At 34.5% G+C, this 12,862-nt stretch overlaps 1 protein-coding gene across 10 annotated transcripts in view; it reads right to left on the bottom strand.

The window, feature by feature from the left end:
• MEF2A (myocyte enhancer factor 2A) overlaps nt 1-12,862 on the bottom strand; it is a 164,018-nt gene that overhangs the window by 127,445 nt on the left and 23,711 nt on the right. For 9 of the 10 annotated variants that reach the window (XR_004627723.1, XM_034667939.1, XM_034667932.1 and 6 more), the window contains exon 2: nt 5,315-5,400. The exons of the other annotated variant lie outside the window; for it this stretch is intronic. The gene's annotated coding sequence lies outside the window, so the exon portion shown is untranslated. The remainder of the gene's footprint in view (nt 1-5,314; nt 5,401-12,862) is intronic. 10 annotated transcript variants of the gene reach the window in all.

The raw sequence follows: 12,862 nt of genomic DNA, 5'->3' as shown, positions 1-12,862 counted from the left end.
ATGTAAAATAATATAAAAATTTCTTCACTCAATTATATCACACCACAATGTCCAGCATCCAAACAAAAATTATAGGGAATGAAAAGAAACAGGAAATGTGCCCCATACTAAGAAAAAAAGTCAATCAATATAAATAAATAAATATATATATATGTGTGTGTGTGTGTGTATATATATATATATAAAGAAACTCAGGAATGATAAAGTTTAATAGAATTAACAGATGAGGGCATTAAAAAATGATTATAAATAAGCTCTAAATGTTAAAACAGGTAAAGGAAAACAGTAATATGATGAGAAGAGAAATGGAAGAAATTTTATCTCAGAGATAAAAAATAATTATCAGAAATAAAAAACACACTGGATGAGGTTAAGAACAAATAATATACTGCAGAAGAAAAGATCAGTGAACCTAGAAATATGATAATATTAACCATCCAAAAAGGAAAAAGAGAAAAAAAACACAGTACAAGGGCTGAGACAATATCAAATGTATAAAATTCTTTCTCCCACCTCAAAAAACAAACAAACAAACAAATTTAAAAAACACACACACACGCAAAAAAACAACCCTGGGGTGAGATATTTGAAGAAAAAGTGCCAGTATTTTTCCAAATTTGGTTTAAACAACAACAACAACAAAAAAAAAAGACACTCAATAAAACCTAAGAAGGATTTTCTCAAAGAAAACCATACTAAGGCACATCATAATCAAACGATTAAAACATAATCATTGAAAAAGTCTTAGACCAGTCAAAAAAAAAATAGAAAAATGACATGGGGGTTGGCAGGGGTGCAGAATAAGAAAAACAGCAGACTGTATTCAGGAACTATGCAGGCTATTTCAGAAATGATCTCACAACACATTACCAAAGATAAAGAGGGACATCTCAAGATACAGAACCCAATTCATCGAGAATATAGAAGAAAACTAAATATGCATGCACCTAATATTAGAGCTTCAAAATACATGAACCAAGAAGTGAAAGGAAAAACAGACAAGTTTGTTTTATTAAAGCTGAAGACTCCACACTCCTCTCTCAGCAATTATTGAAAACAAACAGAAAATCAGAGGGATAAATTTTGAAAAACACTATCAACCAATTTGACCTAATTAACATTTTTAGAAAGTTCTACTCTACAATAGCACAATACACATTCTCCTTAAATGCCCACAAAACATTCACTAACACAGACAACATTCTGCACTTTATAATAAATACACAAAATATGTTCTTGGACCACAACATAATTAAACTAAAAACACAGAGAAACAGGGTGCCTGGGTAGTTCAGTTGGTTAACCATCTGCCTTTGGCTCAGGTCATGTGCCCACGGTCCCGGAATCAAGCCCCACGTCGGGCTTTCTGCTCAGTGTGGAGCCTACTTCTCCCTCTCCCCCTGCTGTGTGCACTCTCGTTCTCTCTGTCAAATACATAAAATCTTTTAAAAAAAGAAAAGAAACATAGAGAAACATATCTAAAAAATTAACCAAATATATGATAATTAAATAGATCAAAAAAATCACAAATTTTAGAATTCTTTGAACTTTATATAAATGAACACAAAACAAACTTTGTAAAATGCAGAAAAAGGAAAATTTTAATAATTGCTCCTTTAGAAAAAGAAGGAAAATCTCTAATACCAGAACAAGAGAGGGGATATCATGATAAATCCTTCAAACATTAAAAAGAGTAAGGGATTATAATATGCAACCTTATGCCAATAAATAAAGCAATTTACTTGAAACGGACAAATTTACTTGAAAGACACAAACAACTGAAGCTTATTCAAGAAGAATTACTATAAATCTGAAGAGCCCAAATTAAAGAAATTGAGTTCATAGTTAAAACCTTCCCACAGGGACACCTGGGTGGCTCAGTCAGTTAAGTGTCTGCCTTCAGCTCAGGTCATGATCCCAGGGTCCTGGGATCAAGTCCCACATCAGGCTCCTTGCTCAGCCGGGAGCCTGCTTTCCCCTCTGCCTGCCACTTCCCCTGCTCGTTCTTTCTCCCTCTCTCTCTCTCTGTGTCAAATAAATAAAATCTTTAAAGCATAAATAATTAAAAAAAAAAAAAGCTTCCCACAGAGAAACTCCAAACCCAGAGGTCTTCATTAGTGAATTCTACCAAACAGTTAAAGAAGCAGTAACACCAAATGCATGGAAACTTCTCCAGAAGAGGAAATCTCTCCAACTCACTCTTTACCCAGATACAAAAACCAGACAAAACATTGTAAAAAAAAAACTACAAACCAATACCTACTATGAGTAAAGATGAAAAAAAGTTAATCCAGCAATATATAAAGTGTAACAAGTCATGACCAAGTGGAGATTATCTCAGAAATGCAGGATTCTTTAGTTTGATATTCAAAAAAGTCAACATAACTAACTACATTAATAGATAAGAGAGAAAAAAACATGTAATCATCTCAATAGATGTGGAAAAACTGATAAAAAATCAATACCCATTCACGATAAGAAAAAAAAATTCTCAGCAAGCTATGAACAGAAGAGAACTTACTCTCGGAAAGGGTATCTGTTAAAAATCTATAGTTAACATCATACTTAGTGGTGAAAAGCTGAATGTTTTTGACCTAACATCAGGAGTAAGGCAAGAATGTCAGCTCACCACTTGTATTCAACATTGCACTGGGACTATTAGGTAGTGCAATAAAGCATTCACAATTGAAATCTCATTAAGCTTTTTCATAAAAACTGACAAGCTGATTCTAAAATACACAGAAAGAAATGGAAAGGATGCAGAGTAGAAAAACAACTTTGAAACAGAAGAACAAAGGTGGAGGATGTACACTACCTAAGACATACTACACAGCTACAGTAATCAAGACAGTGCCCTATTGCCATACATAAACAGATAAATAAAATGAAAAGTCCTAAAAAAGACCCATATATAATGGTCAGCTGATTTTCAACAAAGGTACCAAGATAACTCAACAGGGAAAAATATAATCTTCTCAAAATTGTTTCTGGAAAAATTTGATTTCCATATGCAAAGAAATAAACCTTATCCCTTACCTCATACCATATACAAAAATTAACTCAAAAGTGATCACAGACCTAAAATATAAGAGCCCACTGCAGTTCCAAGACACAGGGAAAGGAAAAAAGGTAGAAAAAATTTTGCCCAATCTCTATACCAGCCTCCCCAATTTCTACCCCATCTTAGGGCAGAATTATAGGGAAAACTCCTAATCTGAAGCTCTTCAGTCAACACATGAATCTATTAAAAAGAAAAGCATTTCCCATCTAAGTACTCAGAGTAACTCCTAAGCAAGTAGTTATTAACTCAAGTACAACCCCCAGAGCCATAGAAGCCTGCCATGAAGAATAAGACACTGTATACAACCACAGACATAGAGCCTAGTGGAAGAAGCATCATAAAGGATTCCCTTAAGTTTAAACAGGACCCAAAATATAAAAGCTGAAGTTATGCCCACAGCCATCCCTGAGGTTCACAGAAGTGCAGAGTTCTGAACTATGGGCATCAAAATGGCTAAATTCCTATAGTGCTTTAACTCAAATCACTTAGTTTTGAACAGTTACTGGACAAAAGAAATGTAAATAAGATAAAAAGAAAAATATATTCAAAGATTTACAGAACACTAACCAAGGTTTATATTTAAAAATGGGAATGAGACTCTTATTATTCCCATCCTGCCTGCGGTATACAAGTTCTGGACTGAAGGATACTTTGCTTCAATTGAAAAAATAATGCCTTTTCTCCTAGTTCCCCAAACTGAAAGATATCATAAAATGGGCTCTTCCTCTGTCAAGGTTTTAAAAGAAAAATATATAACCATAAGAAACCAGTATCATGTGGTGCCTGAGTGGCTCAATTCGTTAAGCGTCCTTCTTGACTCTTGATTTCAGCTCAGATCATGATCGCAGGGTTGTGAGATAGAGCCACACATCGGGCTCTGCACTGTGCGTGAAGCCTGCTTAAGATTCTCTCTCTCCCGGGGCGCCTGGGTGGCAGAGCGGTTAAGCGTCTGCCTTCGGCTCAGGGCGTGATCCCGGCGTTATGGGATCGAGCCCCACGTCAGGCTCCTCTGCTATGAGCCTGCTTCTTCCTCTCCCACTCCCCCTGCTTGTGTTCCCTCTCTCTCGCTGGCTGTCTCTATCTCTGCCTTATAAATAAATAAAAAATCTTTAAAAAAAAAAAAAAAAAAGATTCTCTCTCTCCCTTTCCCTCTGCCCCTCCCCACTCCTTCCCTCCCTCTCTCTCTCATCTTCTCTCTCTCCCTCCCCCTCCCTCTCTCTCTCAAAAAAATAAAAAATTTAAAAATAAAAAATTTTAAAGAAACTGGTATCAGAATAAAGTACGTTAACGAAGAACTTATTTTGTAAGTTCATAAATTTTTAATACCACTTAACATTCAAAAAAATTTACACTTTATGTTAAATAGAACTGTTCCTAAAACAAGTAAAAAAACACAAATGTCAAGTACCACTTCCGTTTTTTACTGATATGATCATAAGGTATAATCAATGATGTCTAATATTTAAAATGTTAATGTTAACTTAAAACACATCAAAAACTATCCCCTACTAACATTTTTCAAAATTTTATTATTTCAAAATATTCTGGTGTTAACATAATTAACTTCTCCATTTTGAATACAAGGAGAAATTCAGACAAAGTTTCAGTCACGAAAACTTTTGAAGAGGACTACACGTCTTACAAATTGGAACCATTAACCTAGACCATTTTAAGTTTTTAAGTCAAACAGCCTACTCTGGGGCTTTGCAAATATGCGCCTATGATTTAAGGTGGCAAATTCAAATTACAAACACAAGTCTACATTTTAAAACAAAACTCTTAACTCTGCTTAATTTTTTTTCTTTCACCCTTCCTAAGGTATTTCAAGAAATATTTGTCCACTTCATCTTTCATCTGAAAATCTTTCTCAGCTTATATCTAACTCACGTCCTCAAATCTGCACTTTCTCCTATAACACTTTACATTATTGTCACAATAAATATGGACTACTTACTTTAGATCTTTTTTCTTTTTTTAAAAATAAAGGTAAATGATATGGAAGATGAAGTGAGAAAGATGAAAAAGTTAGGATTATCTTCACAATATCAGACAAAATATACGATAAACTGTCAGTATACAACAGAATGCACTTCAAGTGGACTTCACAAATTTCCTTAAATAATCTACACTAAACCCTAAAATAAACTCCAAGAAGACTACCATTCAGGCTCACAAGACAGTCTGATTTTTAGAAAAGGAAAAAAATTTCCATTGTGTTTACTTCATAACAAAGAAAAATGAAAAATGTCTTACTAGAAATGATGTATCAGCAAAAAAGTACACTTAATATGATCCTTGCAGAAAATTCTTTTTTGTTCCTTTTTCACAAAATGCAATTCCTAAAGAAAAAAAAATATGAGATGGGTTAGTAAGTGTTCTTAACTCTACAACAGAATTATATACATGTTTTGTCATTATAAATTTCAACTCTCAACACTATGCCTGACAGCTCCACAAATGTTTGCTGAATAATAGGGAAAAAATTTTTTTAAAGTCATTTGTGGTATTTGCCTAAAAAACATAATGTTAGCCAATGGAGAATTTCTAATGTCACTAACCTATTTTTTTAGGAAGTTTACTTAAATGTTCAGTAATATTCTATATACTCCTAGATTCACAAATTGGCTTCCTAGGTCCCATCTTCCTACCCTCTACATCACGTGATATGTTTTATATTTAATTGGTCACACAGACTACCGAATGTAGGTTTTGCTAAAATAACTGAAAGTATTCACTGTATTATCTTCTCATTTAGAAAAGAAAATTGTCAGAGAGTCAGTGATTTGCATTGCCATAAAATCTGTCTGTATTCAAATATGCACACTTGTAGCTTTCACTATCTTTTAAAGGTAACAATGAAATGAAAATAATGAACATAAGATCCCCAAAATGAACAAAACTGATGTCAATAATTCATAATAAAAAAAGGAACACTGGTGAATACTAACCAATGGATTAGTACCTAAAGAATAATCCAGTTTGCTTGGAATAGTAGTAAGGCATTTAGGTAAAAAGGAAAGATGGTAAAAGCCCGCCCCCCACCGTCCTCACCCAGATTGGCTAGGACCAATTTCGATGTTAATCCAATAATTTAGAATTTTATGACTGGATAATTGTAACAACTCCCAAGTAAAACTGCTACATCAAATAAAAATGGTAATTTCTCCATGTCTTTTGAATCTGATTCAGAAATATTAATTACTGTGATACTGTAATTTTATTTCTATTTCAAATGAACACCTTCTCTAGAGGGGGAAAAACCCACAAATTGCCAAATGTTCTTTTTGTATTCATGAATTAACTATTAAAAGCCTGAACTTTAAGACATACACATACACACAAATAAGCTTTTTTTGGAAGGTTAAAAAGAGCTTGCTTTAAAAAGCCAATTTCAGTTTTTAATCTAATTATACTGAAATGTAGAAAAGAAAAAAGCTCCTTAAATACAGTTTCATTACCAACTTTTAAAATCCAGTAATTCAAAGTGAAACTGTTTTTCATGGATTCTCGATCTAAACAAAACTCAAAATGTATTTTAACACCAGCTTTATGTCAGTGTCACAGAAGGAATTAAAGTTTAGCAATTTGACCCATGGTAAATAACCAATTACACACAAATTTGAAGGGCGCCTGGGTGGCTCAGTCAGTTAAGCTTCTGCCTTCAGCTAGAATCATGATCCTAGGGTCCTGAGATCGAGTCCCACATCAGGCTCCTTGCTCAGCAGGGAGCCTGCTTCTCCCTCTGCCTGCTACTTCCCCTGCTTGTGCGCGTACTCTCTCTCTCTGACAAATAAATAAAATCTTAAAAAAAAATAATAAATGTGATACATCCTGGTATATTTTCTTACATCAAAAATTCATGCTCAGTTCTATAAATGAACTGTTATTGACAACTTGGGTTTTTTACATAGTTCTCAAATAATTTATAAGAGAAAATATTTTAAAAATCAAATTCTTTTATAATAATCTACAGTGAAACATACTCTCACCTTCAAAATAAAACCAAAACTAAAATGTTAGTGCTACATCTAGTTATCATTAAATTTCACATATTAAATCTCCAAATCTCATTGCTTCTATCCAGGCAAGAGCTAGACAACCTATACCTCCAATTGCTATTACTCCCAAATCTGATCCCAACCAACCTCCTAGCCAGCTCCCTCTACTTTTTTTGTGAGAGAGAGAGCGAGCGAGCTCCTGTGCATATGAGCAACCCGGGCGGGGGGGGGGGGAACAAAATCNAATCCTAAGCTGGCTCCATACCCTGCATGGAACCCAACGTGGGCTGATTCCAGGACCCTGAGATCATGACCTGAGCCAAAATCCAGAGTTGGACACCCAACAGAGTTACCAAGTCCCTCTACTTCTAATCAACCTATATCATCATTAACCTAGACAACAAGCCATTGACCAAACTGTCAAGCTCTGTAATTCTGTTCCAGTTTTTACCTATGCTGGAAACAATGTTCCCCCATCTCTTAAACAATCTTCCCCAGTTCAATGGCACCTTCTGTGACAGTAACCTCAGGAATACTCTTACCATCACAATCACTTCGGGGTGGCGGGGGGAGGCTGTAAAATTATACTCAGTTTTGTAAGTATGAGTCTCTTCTATACTTTATGCTTCTTTTTTTTTTTTGAGAAAGAGCTTTGTTCATTTTTATAGTCCCAATATCTAGTTAATATCTGGAATAGAATTCAATACAGTCCATTCAGAAAATATTTACTGAGTATCCAATATATTCCAGACACTTTTCTAGGTGCTAGGGATAAGTCCCTATATCTATGACTGACCTCACGGAGCTTACATGCTAGTGGGGGATACCTACATCACAAAATGAATGAGGAACATGTAATATATACAGTAGTTATACAAAGTCCTTATATAAAAAAAATAGAGCAAGGAAGTAAGTACTATCATAGAGGATTAAGATTTGAGAAAGACCTAATGAGATGATAATAATAAGAGCAACTGTAACAACAGCATTTATCATATGCTAACCAGTCTCCTAACTGCTTTACATGCATCAACAAAGGTAAAGCCAACAATAATCTCACTATTATTCTCAAAAAGAAAATGAAATACTAAGATGGTACCTGCCAAGGTCACATAGCTAAGTTAGTAAAGTGGTGAAGCCAGGATCGAACCCAGGCATGCTTTTAACAGCTATTCACTACCACAGTTCAGTTCATGCTTTTTTTATATATATATTTTATATATTGATTTGAGAGAGAGAGAGGGGGAGAGATAGCATGAGCAGGGGGAGAGGCAGAGGGAGGGAGAAGGAGAGGAAGAAGCAGACTCCCTGCTGAGCGGGAGGCTCAATCCCAGGACTACAAGAACATGACATGAGCCCTGAGCCAAAGAGCCAACTGACCAAGCCATTCGGGTGCCCCCAGTTCATGCTTTTGCTAATGAATTAAATATGTGAAAAACTGAATGCATACTAAAGCAATGGATTCAAAAGACAGAAAAGCAAATCTCAGTCTCAGAGGACTGATACATTTAAGCAGCTTCAGTACATCAATACCTACATATGACAGATACCCTGACAAGTAACAGGTGAGTGCCTGCTGTGAACAAAAATGATAAACACTGACAATTTCTCAGTAACTTTTAAAATAAGTTTTAAGTTTCTATATGATAATTACCAGAACTAAAAAATTACACAAGGCAATATCACAAAAATCACAGGGCTAGGTCATTTAAAAAAAAAAAAAGTTTTAAAGAAGTACTCTGAAACAAATGAAAACATTGAAGATGCTATCATTTCAATAAAGTTAAATGTCAAATATCACAGTTTATACTGTGGCACAAGTTACTATCAACTTCCAATTTTCCATATTAACAAGAAGGGTTAAATGAAATGACTGAGATTCGAACTCCTCTTTTCAAATATCTCAACTACATTTTAGGAAGCAAATAGATAACACCTAATACAACTGCTGATGATAACTGAAGACCTGAATGACCCAAGATAATTTGCTCCCTAATGCCTTCTCTTGCTATATTAGCTTGTTAATTATGTGCTTCATCAGTGAATGCCAATAAATGAGAAAGCAAAATGAAACAAAGTGCTCCTGACATGGTATTAATCTTTCTAGTTTCAAGTCTTAAGAGCCTAAAATCCTAAGCATCTCCTCAAGTCTTGATTTAAGAATATATATATATATATATATATATAAAATTATGAAGAAAATTTCTGCTTTATGTCTGAACTTATCAAATTTCACTGGATACCTCTGCCGTGAGCATAATGCAGCGTCAAAGAAAAGAGGTTTCTATATGAAAACAGCTTTTAAAACCAATCCAGATTAAGGGAAAAATTAAACACGCAAAAACCAAAAAACAAACAAAAAGTCTATAAACACAACAAATGGTGCATATTTCCTCAAACATTAATTTCATTTTGTAATCAAAACTTAGGCTTTACCAGCAATGGTGTTTTTAACTCAAGGGAGGGTCAGCTCTCACACATGGGCATCAAACTACTCATGCCTTAAAAATATTTTTGGTACCAACCATGATGTAGTAACTAAGTACCAGACATGCTCTCCCAATGAACTCAACTAGAAAACTGATCAGATATATAAAGCTCTAATTTAAAAACACTGGACACCAAGCAGCTGAGCACTGTGATACCTGAGAAAAAAAGTGTCCCCTATACACTCTGTATGCAGAGTCCAGAGGGCAGTGCAGGAATGGGAAGCCAAGCAGAATATGATGCACTCAGCGAGTAAAAGAGACAGACACTGAAATTTAGGGAGGCTGAGGTAATGGGAATTTGTAGAGCAGAGGAGCAAAGATGGAGCTCAAGAAGAGAAAGCATTCCTGAAATCTGTTGAGGTTTCTAGAGTAGTTCTGCCCAAAAGAAACAACATGAACCCAAAATGTAATTTTAAATTTTCTAACCACATTTTAAAGGAAAATGAAGCAGGTAAAACTAATTTTAACATAATTCATTTAACCCAATATGCTCAAAATATTATCATTTCAGGATATAATTGATATAAAAAACAGGTATTTACATTCTTTTTTCCATAATAAGTTCCTGACATTTGGTGTGTTTTATACTTACATTTAAGTTCAAACTAACATTTGGTGTGTTTTATACTTACATTAAATTCAAACTAACCACAATTCAAGCTCTCAATAGCCAAAATGTGGCTAACTGCTACCATATACTTGACAATGCAGTTTCTTAAATATAAAGCTGTGTATGAGTTAAGTGAAACTCTATAAGGCCAGGCAAGGAATAACGATCAAGCAGGCTCAAAAGTTCCGAGATTACATAAGATTGGGGGGGGGGGAGGGGAATGTGCAACTTCCAACCCAAAAGGAGAAAGACCTCATTGAAACCTGGGGAAATCAGTAGAAACTGAATCAGAATCATCACTTAGTAGCTGTGCTAAACTAGTTCTAGAGTAAAGGCTACATTAGACTTGCCAAAACAAAGTTTAAAAACAAGCCTCAAAAAGTTCAAACAGATCCACAAGAAGTGTAACACCCTGCCAAAACAGAATTAAAATCTCTCCAGAGGAAATCAACAAAATCCAGACAACAGTGTGAGGAATGTCCAAGAGTCAATCAAAACTTATTAAACATAAGAAAATAGAGAAATGTGTGGAAATCAACAAAATCCAGACAACAGTGTTACGAATGCTGAAGAGTCAATCAAAACATACCAAACATAAGAAAATGGAGAAATGTGTGACCCATAGCAGGGGGGAAATCTGACAAAAGAAACAGATTCAGAACCAAGAGAGATGATATATTTAAAGACATAAACTTTAAAATATTACAAATATGTTAGAGGATTTAAAAAACAAAAACAAAAGACAGTTATTTTGAAAAGAATGAATGGGGGCACCTGGGTGGCTCAGTCGGTTAAGTGTCTGCCTTCGGCTCAGGTCATGATCCCAAGGTCCTGGGATGGAGCCCTGTGTTGGGCTCCCTGCTCAGTGGGGAGTCTGCTTCTCCCTCTTCCACTGCCCCTCCCCCCCCACTTGTGCACACGTGCACACTCACTCTCTCTCTCCCTTTCAATTAAATAAAAATCTTATAAAAAAAACGTATTTTTTAATATGAGAAATGTAGTATCTCAGAGAATCAACTGGATAGACTTAGCAACAGATTAAAACAGTGAGGGGGGGAGATCCCTAACTTGAAGATATAAAAATAGAAAGAAAAAAAAAAAAAAAGAACAGAGCATCAAGGACCTGTGAGAATATCAGGGGCAGTCTAAAAATGGTGTAACTGGAGTCCTGGAAAGATGGGGAGACAGAAAAAATATCTGAAGAAACAAGGACCAAAGAATTTCCAGGTCTAACAAAAACTAAACCCATATATTCAAGAGACTCAATGAACAAAAAACAGGTTAAGCACAAAGAATTCACACCAAGTCATATAATTAATAATCAAACTACTGAAATCCAATAATATAGAGAAAGTCAAAGCAGCCAAAGTCGGGGAAAAGACACATTACACAGAGGAACAAAGACAAGAATTACCAGGCTCCTTGTCAAAAACAATACAAACAAGTTTAAAACAAAGAAACAAAGCCTTTGAAGTGCTACAAACAAAAAAACCTGCAAAGCAAAATCTACAAAAAGCAATAAAACCCTTCACAGACAAAGGGGAAATAAAGACATTTTCAAACAAACAAAAGCTGAGAATCTATGACCAGCATGTCTGGACTACAAAAAACACTGAAAGAAGTTCTTCAGGAAGAAAAAGGATAGACTTGCACAAGAGTGAACCCTCATGTAAACTACAAACTTAGTTAATAAAAATTTACCAATATTGGTTCACCAACTGTAACATGTATATCACACAATTAACAATGCAAATTGTTAAATAATAGTGGACACTGGGGGCCAAAGTGAAAGGGAGAACAGGGAAGGAGGAGAATATATGGAAGTCTGTACTTTCTGCTCAATTTTTCTGTAAACATAAAACTGTTCTAAGAAACAAGCCTATCAGTTAAGAAATAGCAGAAACTTCTACACAAAGGAAGAACAACAATGGTAAATATGTGAGTTTACCACCTATTTTCTTACCTTTAATTTTTAAAAAGATAATCTGATTGTGTAAAGCAAAAGTGGCAATAACATACAATAACCTATAGAACAAAATCACAAAAATAGCAAAAAGAGGGAAAAAACTGAAAATACACTGTAGTAAGGATCATTCATTATCCACAAAGTGATGAAAGTAGACTGTGATAAGTTCAAGATGCATACTGTAAAACCCTAGAGCAACTACTAAAAAAGAAAAGAAACTAATAAAACTAATAAGCCGAGAAAAGAAGTAAAATGGAATGCTAAAAAATAAGCAACCTCCCAAAAAAGGAAAAACAAAACAGTAGAAATTATTAAAAAAAAAAAACATAAAAAATGGTAGACTTAAATCCAATTAAATGAATAATTATGTTAAATATATATGGTGTAAATGTCCCAATTAAAGGTAGAGACTATCAGACTATATTAGAAGCAGATACTGTCAGACTGGATAAAGTTATGTACCCCACTTTAAATATAATGATATAGATAGATTAAACATGAAATAGAAAAGGATATACAAGCATTAATCATAAGAAAGCCGGAATGTCTATATTAATTATCAAACAAAGTATATCACAAGAGAAGAAATATTACTGGGTATAAAGGAACATAAATCATAATGCTTAAAGTGTCACTTTATCAGAAATACAAAATAATCCTAAATGTTTGTGCAGCCAATAACAGAGTTTCAAAACATGCAAAACAAATGACAAAACTAAAAGGAGAAATAGATAAATT

The sequence above is a fragment of the Ailuropoda melanoleuca genome, chromosome 9 (assembly GCF_002007445.2).
Source record: "Ailuropoda melanoleuca isolate Jingjing chromosome 9, ASM200744v2, whole genome shotgun sequence".
Taxonomy (NCBI): Eukaryota; Metazoa; Chordata; class Mammalia; order Carnivora; family Ursidae; genus Ailuropoda; species Ailuropoda melanoleuca.
Note: the sequence above shows the minus strand (reverse complement) of the source record. Positions and strands in the feature narration are given on the sequence as shown.